At 45.6% G+C, this 12151-nt stretch overlaps 1 long non-coding RNA gene across 2 annotated transcripts in view; it reads right to left on the bottom strand.

Annotated features, from left to right (window-relative positions):
- Window positions 1-240: 240 nt before the first annotated feature.
- Window positions 241-12151, bottom strand: part of LOC106045214 (uncharacterized) — a 59928-nt gene continuing 48017 nt past the window's right edge. The window contains exon 5 of one of the 2 annotated variants that reach the window (XR_010832705.1): window positions 241-1058. This is a non-coding gene — a long non-coding RNA (uncharacterized lncRNA). The other variant, XR_010832704.1, reaches the window with a different exon arrangement.

The raw sequence follows: 12151 nt of genomic DNA, 5'->3' as shown, positions 1-12151 counted from the left end.
TACTGTACAGAGAAAGGAATTGGACATATTTCAATGAAACATTTTGTTAATCACCACTATTTTCAGGTTAGTTTAATCAATAGAAAAATGAATGCGCCTGCTCCCAATGTGCAATTTTCTTTCATTCCTAGCTTCACAGAAGGGGCATTTACATTCATGTAGACAGGAGGACAGCAGTGTGAACAGGTCCCCTGTGCCTGCCGCTCTGGAAAGCCAGCAGATGCTCAGGGATGGAGACACAGCCCCATGGCTTTTGACCACCAGCTCTCAGAGACAGCTCTCCCTCCTTCTGCTCACTGTCTGGGGCAGCCCAGGTCTTTTTGTTGGACTTGGACAGGTCAATATTGCCAACATGGGTAGGGAGCTGCTAGCCAGGCCCCAAAGCTGCACGCCCATCAACGAGCATTGCTGGTCCTGAGGCTACGGCACGGCTACTGCACAACAGGTCCACGGGACAGGGTCAGGGACATCATCCAAGCCCGCTCCCTCCGTTTGAGTGTCTCATGTATTCTTCCAGCAGTAATTCTCATGCCTCCTGATATTAGGAGGTGCAGGGCAGGCATTACTCCTGGGAGTTGAAGTGGGGCAGGGAGCCTGGCTCTACTTCTTGCTTCAGTCCAGCCCGCAGAGCGCTCACCCTGCAGCTCGCTCCCTCTGGGGCATCCCTGCAGCTGAGCAGTGACTTTTCCTTACCTGCAGGCATGCACGCACGGTCAGAACAAAGCTGGAGTTGTAACTCCATCTTACGGCTTTGTCACAGCTGTCACTAGTTTGGGAAAAAGTCATGAAACTCCTCTTCCATTTTGAGCTAACCACTGAGCAGCGTGTTAATTTTCTGGGTCAGCATCCTAGGATTTTCCTTTTCCTAGCGTGCTGTTCAGCACTCTCCACTCTTTGACATCATGTACAACTTCTATAGCAAGAGAGAGCTTAATCCTCTCTGAAGTAATTTCTTTCTTCTTTTACGACTGGAGCCCTGGACAGTCTGTTATGCTTCAGCCCCAGCGCTATATTTAACTCAGCCATCTTGTTCATTCTTCATCTCAACTACAGCTTGGCTAAAAGGAAAAAATTGCAGTCATGAATAAAAAATACCAGGAAGAAAGTCAAATTGTTCAACATGCTTTTGGGCAAATCGCAGCATCTGGAAAGGAACCGTTTTTCTGCAATGTTCTTCGTGCTGCTTAGGAAGGATTTCCATACAGCTTACTGCTCAGGGGTGAAGTGCAAAAGAGTTAAAAATATACGTCCTGAAGAACATAAGAAACAGGAGAGAATTTGAAACAGATTTCACTACACTGTACAATAGCTCAATGCTCTTCATGTTAATTCTGACAGCCTTTTCAGAAGTGCATGCTCATTTTCTTATATCCACAGGATGCAGCCACAACACGATGAAGAGAAGACCATGAATGAGGGCTGCCTTATTCTGACATCGATCATATGGCTGTCCTGTCTCATCTAGATCACGTGCATACAGCCTTCACCATCACAAGGAATGACCCCAGTACACAACATTCACAGCCCTGAAATGTCTAATGAGCAAGAATGAGGTGTGTTAGGTCTTTGTCTCAGCACCAACCTTCAGCAACTTTATAGCTTATTTAATACTGTTTTGCTCATTTTCAGAGGCACGTTTTCCTGAGGCATGTAGTGCTTGCAATAGGGGAAAAGAAGACAACTTTTTCAGGTATCTGTGCATAAAATGAGGCTCCTGCCTACAAACAAAGGTACATGAATGTAAATAGTCTGCTCCTCAGGAAGATAGTGGATCCAGATAATTTTTTAATGATCTGGGGACAAAAGTTGCCAATTCTGCCTCCCTTCAGCTGGCTTTCTAAAGATGACATTTTTATTTTCTGTTTAGCCTAAGCGCTCACAACTGAGAAGCTCCAGGTTTTAGCCTTTAAAATGTTGGTGTGATTGACAGCCCACAGAGCAGACACCTGCACACACACATGCTTACAACACAAATGTTCGGAGAAGTCTACATTCGCAAAAATGTGCTGAAAAAGTTCATCAGCAGTGATAATTTGGTAACAATCTGCTCCGTTTCATACTTTTCTCTTGGTGACAGCACAAACTCATGCAAATCTGCGGCGTGTTCCCAGCCATAGAAGGGGCTCGCGTACACATTGGCAGCAAATGAGGAATTTGGCTTTCAGACCTAGAAACAAGTGAACTTCAAACCCACCCACAAAGGCATGGCACATGCATTAACAGAGTTTCTACTCCCCGTGTACCAAGCAAGAACTGCTTTTCCCTGACTCCAGACCCTTCTTAACTGTTCCCCAAACTCGGAATCGATGCCAAAGTCACTGATTAGACAAAAGCACTAACGCATTTGTTTACTGGCCGGTTAAAGGAAGAGCAAACTCCTTTCACATTTTACACTTCAGATCGGTCTGCCAAACGAACCAGGAAAAAGATGAGCCAGGAGAAATTGAAGCCTTTAGCCTGTGACATCCTGCTCTCAGCAGGGATTTCTGTCGCAGACAGATGCTCCATATCCCCAAGCCTTCTTTATGGCCATGCTTCCAACCACCGCAGAGCGGCTGTTCTCCCCTGCACCCACAACTGCAGAGGGACCTGGCAGGAGAGGATGCTGCCAGCCACCACCCTGTGGCCAGGGAAGTCTTGCCTGTTTCCAGACCCTGTGATAAATAAGGGAGGTGTGGGAAGGCCAGTTGCTTCGCACCAGCCGGCCGGGAGGTTGGAGGAAGGCCAACCTCCTCATTGTTCCATGAGGCTGCTCACAAAGACTCTTTTTTTCATTGTTTTGCATCCTTTTTGTTCCACCAGACCCACTCTAAATAGGCATTTCCTTCGCTATTAATGAAATCTGCTTCAATTTCAAAAGTTCTGTTTGCAGGCTGTAATCTCAGTCCCAGTCCAATTTAAATATCTGTTGTTTTGGTGGTGGACTTCTGGACTACATCCCTCCAGCTCAATGCCAGAAACATAACGGAGAAAATTTCCCCCACCGTTAGAAGCCATCTGGTTACGCTGCTCTGAAAAGTGAGACAGATAAGGAGCTGTATGATACCCGTGTAAGGCAATTTGCTGGCCTGTTTATCATACCTGACTCTGGGGTGCACAGCTTTATTTTGATTTGATAAAAAGCAAAGCGGTACAGCTGCAGCACGCTGCTGCTTCACTAAGCCGACAGATGGGCATCACTGCAAGGAAGCCACATGGCATTTTTTTGTTAAACTCAGCTCATTAGGTTTTATCTGCAATATGTTGCTGTATTGGCAGAAAACCTTTCGGCAAGCAGAAACATTAGCCAAAGTTTGTCAACAGATATCGGAAAGATGCGATCGTGTCAGGATGTGTGCCGAGGCAGGGCTGTGATCTGGTTGCTTTTAAGTGCTCAGCAGTCTGCACTTCAAACTTCCTTCGGTTCGCCCCATAATTTGTGCCGTAATGGTAGTCCTGACTAGCATATTAATAGAGCTGCTATTCACAGCTTGCAATTGTCGGTGCGTTTCAAGACAATTCACAAATTGTGTTATCTGAATAGGTGCAGAAAGTTTGCCAGCAAAACCTGCAGAGTGGGAAGTTTTCCTTGCAGATAACAAAAACCTAGATACCCAACTGTCTTTAGAAGTGAAAAGTGCGTTTCAAAGTTGAGAACTATGTCTGCTTTTACAGGCTGTATTACTCGGCGATGTTTTGAGTTGTAAGCAATCCTTTCCTGTCTTAGGTCACTGGTTTAATTCCAAGAGGGCAGCTTAACTTTCTGCGAGAGGAAAGCGAAGTTAAATTCCGTGCGTTAATAGGAGCTTCAGCTACAGATGGGTAAATTTAATATTTGGAAAGCAAACCAAAGTATTTTCAATCCACAGAAATAGCAGACACTTTGGAAGGCCTCTCCTCGAGGCAGGGAACTGCAGGGGCTGCTCGGGGTGATGGCAAGCATCTCCATTCTGCTGGCGTGGGAGATGCAGCCCAGGTCTGACTCAGGGGCCGGGAGCAATCCCTGCCCTCTGGGACAAACCAACGTGCACCAACTCACCGAAGGCCATTCCGTCAGCCAGGAAGCCACCACATCAGCATTCTAGCCCAGATCCCAAGTGTGTTTTTGAAGCAACTGCCCTACCCATCCTCGCTCTCCAAGCTTGGGGTGGCATCCACTGGATTGCTCTTGGATGAAACAAGACCACCAGATCAGCTGCAGTAATACCCCCCAAAATCACACAGTATGGACGTCGGGGCCTCAGCACATTTCAGCCTCCACAGCTGCAGCACTGAATTACTTGCTAATGCAAATGCATTGAAGAATCTCTCTTATTTTAACTCACCGGTGGTTTCATTTACTTCAAACTCAAACCAAATCAAATCAAACTCAACTAAAATCTAATAACTCCAGCTTAAACCAAAGTGGGAATATCCACACACTTTTCTTGTTACTCTGCATGTGCCATTCAAATACGATGCCTTGAATTAACCCAACCAACTCTGCATCTAACTGTAACGTAGTATCTGTAAAAGAAAATATTTTTCAGCAAGGCAGAGGGTTGAGCTATGTTTTCCATTAGTGGAAAATGTGATCACATTCAGAGATACTTGGTATTTTTATACTGCCTCTTATTTTTAGCTGTTGCTGTATTACAGCAGCACCCATTATCTTGCTATAATTAAAGGTCACTGTTCCTGTTACTATCTATAGCTATAAAACTTCGTGGTAGGCTGTCACATCTTGACCCTAAATTAATAGATGTATCTTAGATCACATATTTCCCCTTGCTTCAGTTGCCTAGCCAGCACGCATGTAACACCCTCCAGCTCTCAGCCATTTTAGGAGCGTGTCTGAAAGGTGCTGCCAAGGGGTGAGATCGCCCTGCCTGCGGGGGATGCAGCCCTACCATCACTGGTGGCAGACACCGGGGTTTCACCAGCAAGGAGCAGACAAGCTCCCACTGCAGGGAACGTGCCACTGCTTTGCTTGAGCCGTTGGTCTCCCTCTCTGCATGCCCACAGCCTGGCAGCAGCAATGGTTGCCTTTATTTCCACTTGAGAGCACGGAGCACACCGTCCGTCCCCAGGGGACACCGCTGAGGGTGGCAGGGGGAGCTGCAGCCTGTGGCAGTCCCAGCCGCACAGCAGCGGTACCTGAGCAAAATAAGTTCAGGGAATCACTGGCTTACACCAAAATCCCTTTGGGGTGGATTTGCCTTTTCGCTTAATTTCTGCAGAGCATCCAGCAAAGTCAAATGCTAACCCGTAAGTAAAGTTCACTGGCATTTTTGTAATTCAAATAAAGAATACCTTGGACATATTGCCAGCTTGCTCTGCCCTTACTTCTGCTGCTGTGCAGCCAGAGATTATTTTACAAAGGGTAAAATGGAGTCCGTGAAAGCAAAAGGTAGTTTCATGTGTAGAAATGAATAGATATAAAGTTTGCTATATGCTTTTCGGCCTTTTTGTGGTCATAATGATCTGAACCTCATCACTGGCACTGCACTGAGACTACAAGAGAAACATTTTTCTCTCTGAAATAGTCCTCTTTCCCAGCAGTCCATAAGTTCTGCCAGTTTCAACACCAGAAGCTGTCCTCCATCTCAAACACTGGACGTTTTTCTGTACTTTTAAACTTCAATCTTGCTGTTAAAAAAAAAAAAAAAATCTAGTCACACATGAAAGAGCTAAGCTCCATGGTAATTGAACAGCAGAGATTCTGTACTCCAAATTCTGCCTGAGAGCCTGTGTGGATATTGCCTTTCAAGGGCAGAAAGGGGAATGGCTTCTCCTGATAACCATTGTATACAGAGATACAACAGGAAAAAAGCAAAGGTCTATCAGCGTGGTGGGAGGCAATGGGAAGAAGAGATGGCAGGTTCAGATTTGGAGCAACACCCCCAGGTTTTACCTGAGATGGGGTCTGTGTAAAGCATTAAGTCTCAGCTCTGCTGAAAGTAAGAAAAATCTCCTGGAATCGAAGTGGTAACTGACATTCATGAAAATGTATGAGATTAATGTACTCACTCGGCACTGCCCTTCAACCTTATAATGAAAGCAGTCAGGTCTGAGAAGAGACGGCAGAGAACGAAAAGGAGCAGGCAAATGGAGAATGGGGCAGACAGACACAATTCCATTACATACATTTTACAGATTTGCTGGCCAAATGCTGGTCTCATTTGCACCAGGTAACACTGGGGTTACAGACGATTGACCCTGGTGACCTGAGCCACTAACTAACCCCAGATCTCTGCTATTGCTAAGCGTGCACCTGAGCCTGTGACAAGCCACTCCACAGGAGGTTTTCCTGATCCTAGGAGAACTGCCCTGCTGGTTCGCTGCTTGGCTTTAGGGAAGGGGCACAGGACAAAAAGGACCGAGCCCCCTGCCAGATTTCCTGCAGCCGTGCTCAGTGCTGCACTACAAGCATCAGGCAGAAGGGTCTCCAGAGCTTGGGTGTTTTGCTACAAATTTAGGGCAAAGTACATTGTGCCACAGGAGATAAAGGGCCCCCAGACCAAGAGTTTTGTTACAGTTTTGTTCCCGTTACTTCCTTCCTCAGTCCTACCACCTAGCAGCCCTAGGTGCTAAATCCTCATCATGCTGCACCTTGCGGAGAACATCTTTCAGACCCTGAAAGTCTGCCTTTGGGGTTGCCTTCTGCTACACATCCAAAGGCCAAGGTCTTCAGCAAGGAGTTGGGATGGGTTCACACAGCTGGAGCTCCTTCTTTCTTGCCAGGAGTGTCTTCTTCACACTAATCTTTCTCCTCACCATCTCTTTTTCTGAAATACTTCATCAGTTAACCATAAGATCCCATCTGCGGCATTTCACTTCAAGGACCAGCAGGTTTTGTGTGTTTGTGCTGTCACTGCTGCAGAAAGCAGGATCAGGAACAAGCATTTCTCAAGCAACTTCCCTGTTGAACCTCAGGAGACTCCCCTGTCTCTCCCTATTTACTTCTAGATAGCAGAGCTGCGTGTACCAGACATATTCTCTTCACAGCCTCTTGAAAGCAATCATCGTCCCCTGTGATGAAATTTCTCAGGAGATGAAGGAGTCCAATACTCTGACATGCTGCCATTTCCTTTTTTGTTTGTGCTCTTCCCTTCATCCTGCAGAGGGTAATCATCATTGCCTTGTCCTTCATCCTGCAGAAAAGACAGGTGTGTCCTATATGCTATGCTCTCAGCCACTCTTTGGACACCCTTGCCTTATTCCTGAATACTCTTAATCTTCAGCACATTTTTACATCTTTACATTTTGCTGATTATCTCGACAAGATTTTCATCTCCCTGTGCTTTCTAAGTAGAGCAGAAGGAGGGGCACTGAGAGAGAGCAGGTCATTCCGTCTTCTGCCAGTCGTTGTCTTAAAGGAGATATTTTGTGCTGTATTGATCATGTCTCTCCTGCCTTTTCATTAACATCTTCACAGAAGAACTAGACCTTTATACGGTACTAAGTCACATGTAATTTTGGAGCCAAAAAAAAAACCTTCCTGTTGACCTCTTTGTCTATGATTAGCCATAGCAACAGAATTTGCAGTATCACTCATATACCCTTCCAGACATGATGCTGTTCCTCTGACGTACCAGAACAAAAAAAAAAAAACACAAAGTGCAGCTAAAAGAACTGCAGGAAGGACTTTGAACAAAGTTGAGCTCCCTGAAACCCTCCTGTGGAACAACCTAGCGATGATGCACACCTACCTTGTTTATAATCACTGTGTCTGGCTCAATCCACGCTGTAGAGTCTCTTCTAAAATTGTGGTGTAGTTCAGTTGTTGTGCAGCACATATCCCCTTCTCCACTGCTCAGCTTTGCCAGTATGCCAACAGCAAATATGCGTACAGGACATTCAACATAAGAGTAGACTACAGTGAAAAAAATCTTGAAACATTGGAAAAAAATATATATCTCTACCAAAGTACTAACTGACATGGAACCTCCTCAGAGTAATATTTCAATACTTGGAGTTTCTTCACAAGTCACGTACCTTGTCATATTACATCCCCGTCACACACTACAAACTGCTCTCCAGGGCAAGGAGGCAGCTGTTTGTGGTGTAGGAGGGAACAGGTAGTCCATCTGGGAAACAAAATTCCCACAAGACATCCTTTTGATATTTCTAAATAAAACAAGATATTCTCAGTTATCTGACTTAAAGAGGTAGGGGGAGGAAGGAAAGGACAAAGCAGGGACTTTTCTCAGAAACTTCAATTAATTAAAAGTCCAGTTTGCTGTTGACAAGCTGTTTCAGAGGAAGTTTTCAGTCCAACCTACCACATTTCTTAATGCTGGAGCACACGTGGGCCCACAGGCTGCTCAGAGGAGTGAGGCCCAGGCATGTTTGGGGATGAGATGCTGCCGAGAAAGGGGAACGGCTCCGCAAACTGTGGTGTCTGCTGAAATCAGCTTAAGGGGAATTTTTTTTTCCTCACTAAGTCCCACTTTAAAAATCAAATCCCACTTCCTTTCTTAAGGACCACGAAAGGATATGCCGGCCCCAAAATGTGCCAGTACTCAGTTGTGGTGCACATTTGACTAAAATCAGATAGACTATGATGGGGTCCTGCTCACCCTTCCTGTGTAGTAAACCACACGCATGTTACTGTGCTTTGCCCTCCAACACAAGGAATATGTGGGTGGATTGAACACAGTCTCCCTGAAAGGTGTAGCGATAGCTGCCAAGATGCTGAAGGTTTTCAGCTCCTATTTACCCTGGTGGGAAGGGAGGAAATGCAGAATCTCATCTGAGACCCTTGCTTTGCCATTGTTTCTCGTTTAAAAGGGCTGTTTTTAGCATTATGAAAGAAGTAGGTCAAAGATAACCCTTGCCAGTTCCCTCCTACCCTCTTTGCCACTGATGTGGATTAGCACCAAAAAAAAAAAAAAAAAAAGGCAACATTATTCTTTTCTCACATAAGGATGATGCAAATTGCCTTCTCATGTTTAATTCCATCACATGCGAAAGGCTGGCTGAGCTGCCCACATCTCCACTGGATTTTATTCCGTGCGGTTTTGCTGGGTCACTAGGGCTTCCCCTCACCCCTTCCCTACCAGCGCAGAGAGGACGTTGTTAGATCTCCTCTTTGTATTTAGGAAACCAGATCTGCCCCCCTACTGGGGCTGAAAACCCCAGGGGAAAGAACAATACTTTCTGACCTCCAAAGTATTTTCTGAACGAAGCAGATCCTTTATTTTTCACCAGGGGCCACAGAACAAAGCTGGTAGTGATCAGTCTCCATGAACCAAAGGGTATTGGGAACCAAAGCAACTCGGCATTCAAAGTGCCGTTCCCCCAGAGATGAGTTCCCTCCATTTTACTTTCCTGGTTTTGTTTCCCTCTTCTGTGGCTGCATTGTCCTCCCTCCATACTCAGCCCAGCACCGAACAGGGAGAGCATCGAGGTCCAGGCTGATAAACAGCAGCTGCCTGCCCCTGCCGTACTCAGCTGCTCTTTTTGTGCTTTAATTGACTCAGGTCAACGAGGACTTTATAGGCCATTTTTTCCTTATCTCAGGAGTAACAGCGCACACATGGAACGAAGACATTTATATCCAGCCCCAGGAGCAGCATGCTAGCTATATTTATCTTTCCAGGCATTTGTGCCAGACTCATCACCATGGTACCTGCAGAGGAAGGACTTTTAACAGGGGCCTTTTGGTAGGGAAGCCATTTGGTGGCCATCATCCAGCTACAGGGAGCTGGGAAATGCAGGGGACCACTAGTGTTGCTTTTAACATTATTTGGGAACGAGGGGAAATGTCTTGTGAATCGTTTCTTACTTGTTGCATCGTAGTGCACTGGGGTATGCTTAGTGCCTTAACTCTGCTTGCAGGCTGAAGGTTTGTAGATTTTTATTAATTAACCCTACAAATCACGATAATGGTAAAGACAAAGAGGTGAAGTAGCAGTGCTGTTATCCCTTCCAGCCCAGAGGATGTCGTCTGTCCTGCCTGATAGATTGCCCTGATCTCAGCAAGGGTCCTGGGCTGTCCCCATGCCAGTCACCTCTCCAAGAGGAGAGAACTCATGCAGACATCTCACATCCACCCGTTCTGGGTTGCAGGCCAGGCCCAGAAGACGACAGAGAGCCCATGTGCCAGGCAGCTCTAACAAGGGAAAGCAGTGGGTTGGATATTGGGCCCCACTTCGTCATTTGTACGAGGGCCCGGAACAAAAGCACTGCAGCACTGCTGCAGACACAGATAGTGGAGAGAGAAAGGCAGAGACATCGGTCATGGGAAAAACAAAACAAAACAAAGCACAGGGAAAATGTGCTTGCTGGGATTTTCAGACCCATAGAAGCTGGGCTAATTTAGCAAAGATTCACAGATTAATCGTGTTAACATAAATCTTAGGTTAAAAAAAAATAACAATCCCTCCTGCAATCCTGAATTACTCTAGCCTTTTCCCAGGCTAAAACTGTGTTTTTGAACTGGACAAGATCTTCAGCTGGACTAAATATTCTGGGATAGCTCAAACTTCTGCTAGGCTAAATGCCCAGGTTGGACTAGCCTTCTAAGGCTGGAGCGGGGCTGTGTGTAAGCCAAGCCCACAGGCTAGACAGTCTTCTAGTCTGCAGGAAACCTTGAAAACTGTACAGACCTTCCTCTGTGCCAGAAGTCTAGGTTGACTTCAGTCCCAGCTAATGAAGTTTGCAAAAGCCAGAGCAAATCACTTCTCAGGCTGGACTCTCCTTCAAAGCTGCAACCAGCTCTGTAGCCCAGGAATCACATCTCCCATTAAGCTCCAGACTGCATAACCGTGCTGTGTGAAGTATCACTACACTCCTCCAGCTCGTCACAGTTAGGAAATAGAAATAAATAAGTTTATTCTTAACAAATTTGCAATAAATAAAAAGGATCAAAATAGGGTTATTTCCAAAATTATCATTTTTAAATAACATTTTTTTCAAAACACTGACACTTCAGGTTAGGAAAAAAAAAAAGAAGTGGCTAGGAAAGATTTTGGAAAAGTGTCTCAATAAGACTAAGATTTATAATTAATAAAAAAAGCTATTTTGTGACTGGAAAGACAAAATTTGTATACCAACAACAGCTGAAGTGGTTTATCTCAAGACAGCACCATGGAGCTACCAGCTCTGATTCCTCCACGATTCAGTGCAGGGGAATATCCCCAGCTGAGGAGGAGGAGGATGCTCACTTCAGCTCTGGGAGCAGCCTTGCTGTATGACAGAGGTGCTCTACCCAGGCCTTCAGGGGGCAGGCAGGGGGCTGGCTAGATCATTAGGAGAGATCTATAGCAGAGCTTCTCTGCCAATACGAGGTTTTAATTTCAGGGAGACCCTACCTTTCGCAGATCTGTGCATGGGGAGGAGGTTTGTTCGTGCTGACAGCCCCACCTAGGCTGGCCCTGAGGAGAGGAGGAGGTGGTGCTGCTCAGAGCAGAAGACAGCTATTGCAGCAGAACTACCACAGTATATGTCCTAGCAATATTTAGTCCAAAGGTTTGATCATTTTGAAATTAAATATAGCCCAAAATGACTAATTATTGCTACTTGTCATGATTTGTTTGCATGCTTTATGTCATGGCACAGATTAATATGTGTGTTTTGTTTTGTTTTCCTCTTGTGCTACAAGGTTTACAACTAATAACAATAAATCTGCTCTTTATGTCCCTAGTCATCCCTAATGCTCTAAAGGCCTTGCAGCAAAGCAAAACAGATGAAACCCTAATTACAACGATGATGACCAAGAGCTGCAGCTGCATTTTTTCCAAAGTGCTGGTTTGGTTTCAGCTTTAACTGTGTCCTAACTAGACATGTTTATAGATCACAGAAGGCAGGTTTGTAAGCATAGTCAGCCAGATCATCGTGCAAATCAGCTCAGTCCCATTTCAACCTGCTGGGCTCCAGCCCCATAGAAGGACTTGATGTCAGTGGAGTTACATCACTTTACAGCAGCAGAGCCCATTACTTTTAAGAGCTTGCAGCGCCAGAGTGGATCTTAAATATTGAAGGTTTTATCCTGAAATGGGCTAAAAAGGTTCCCATGTCCTCAGAGCAGCAGGCATTTGGAGCATCTCTGGAGAAACACAGTCCTCTGCATAGTCATTTTCAGTTATCATCTGAGCGAGGCTATGAACATACTGTCACGGTGGGCAAAACTCATCCCTGTGAAGACAGCCTGCACAGAGCATACCTTGGTTCGAAGCTCACTTTGGTC

Source organism: Anser cygnoides, chromosome 7, assembly GCF_040182565.1.
Source record: "Anser cygnoides isolate HZ-2024a breed goose chromosome 7, Taihu_goose_T2T_genome, whole genome shotgun sequence".
Lineage (NCBI taxonomy): Eukaryota > Metazoa > Chordata > Aves > Anseriformes > Anatidae > Anser > Anser cygnoides.
This window is presented reverse-complemented; position numbering and strand designations above follow the sequence as displayed.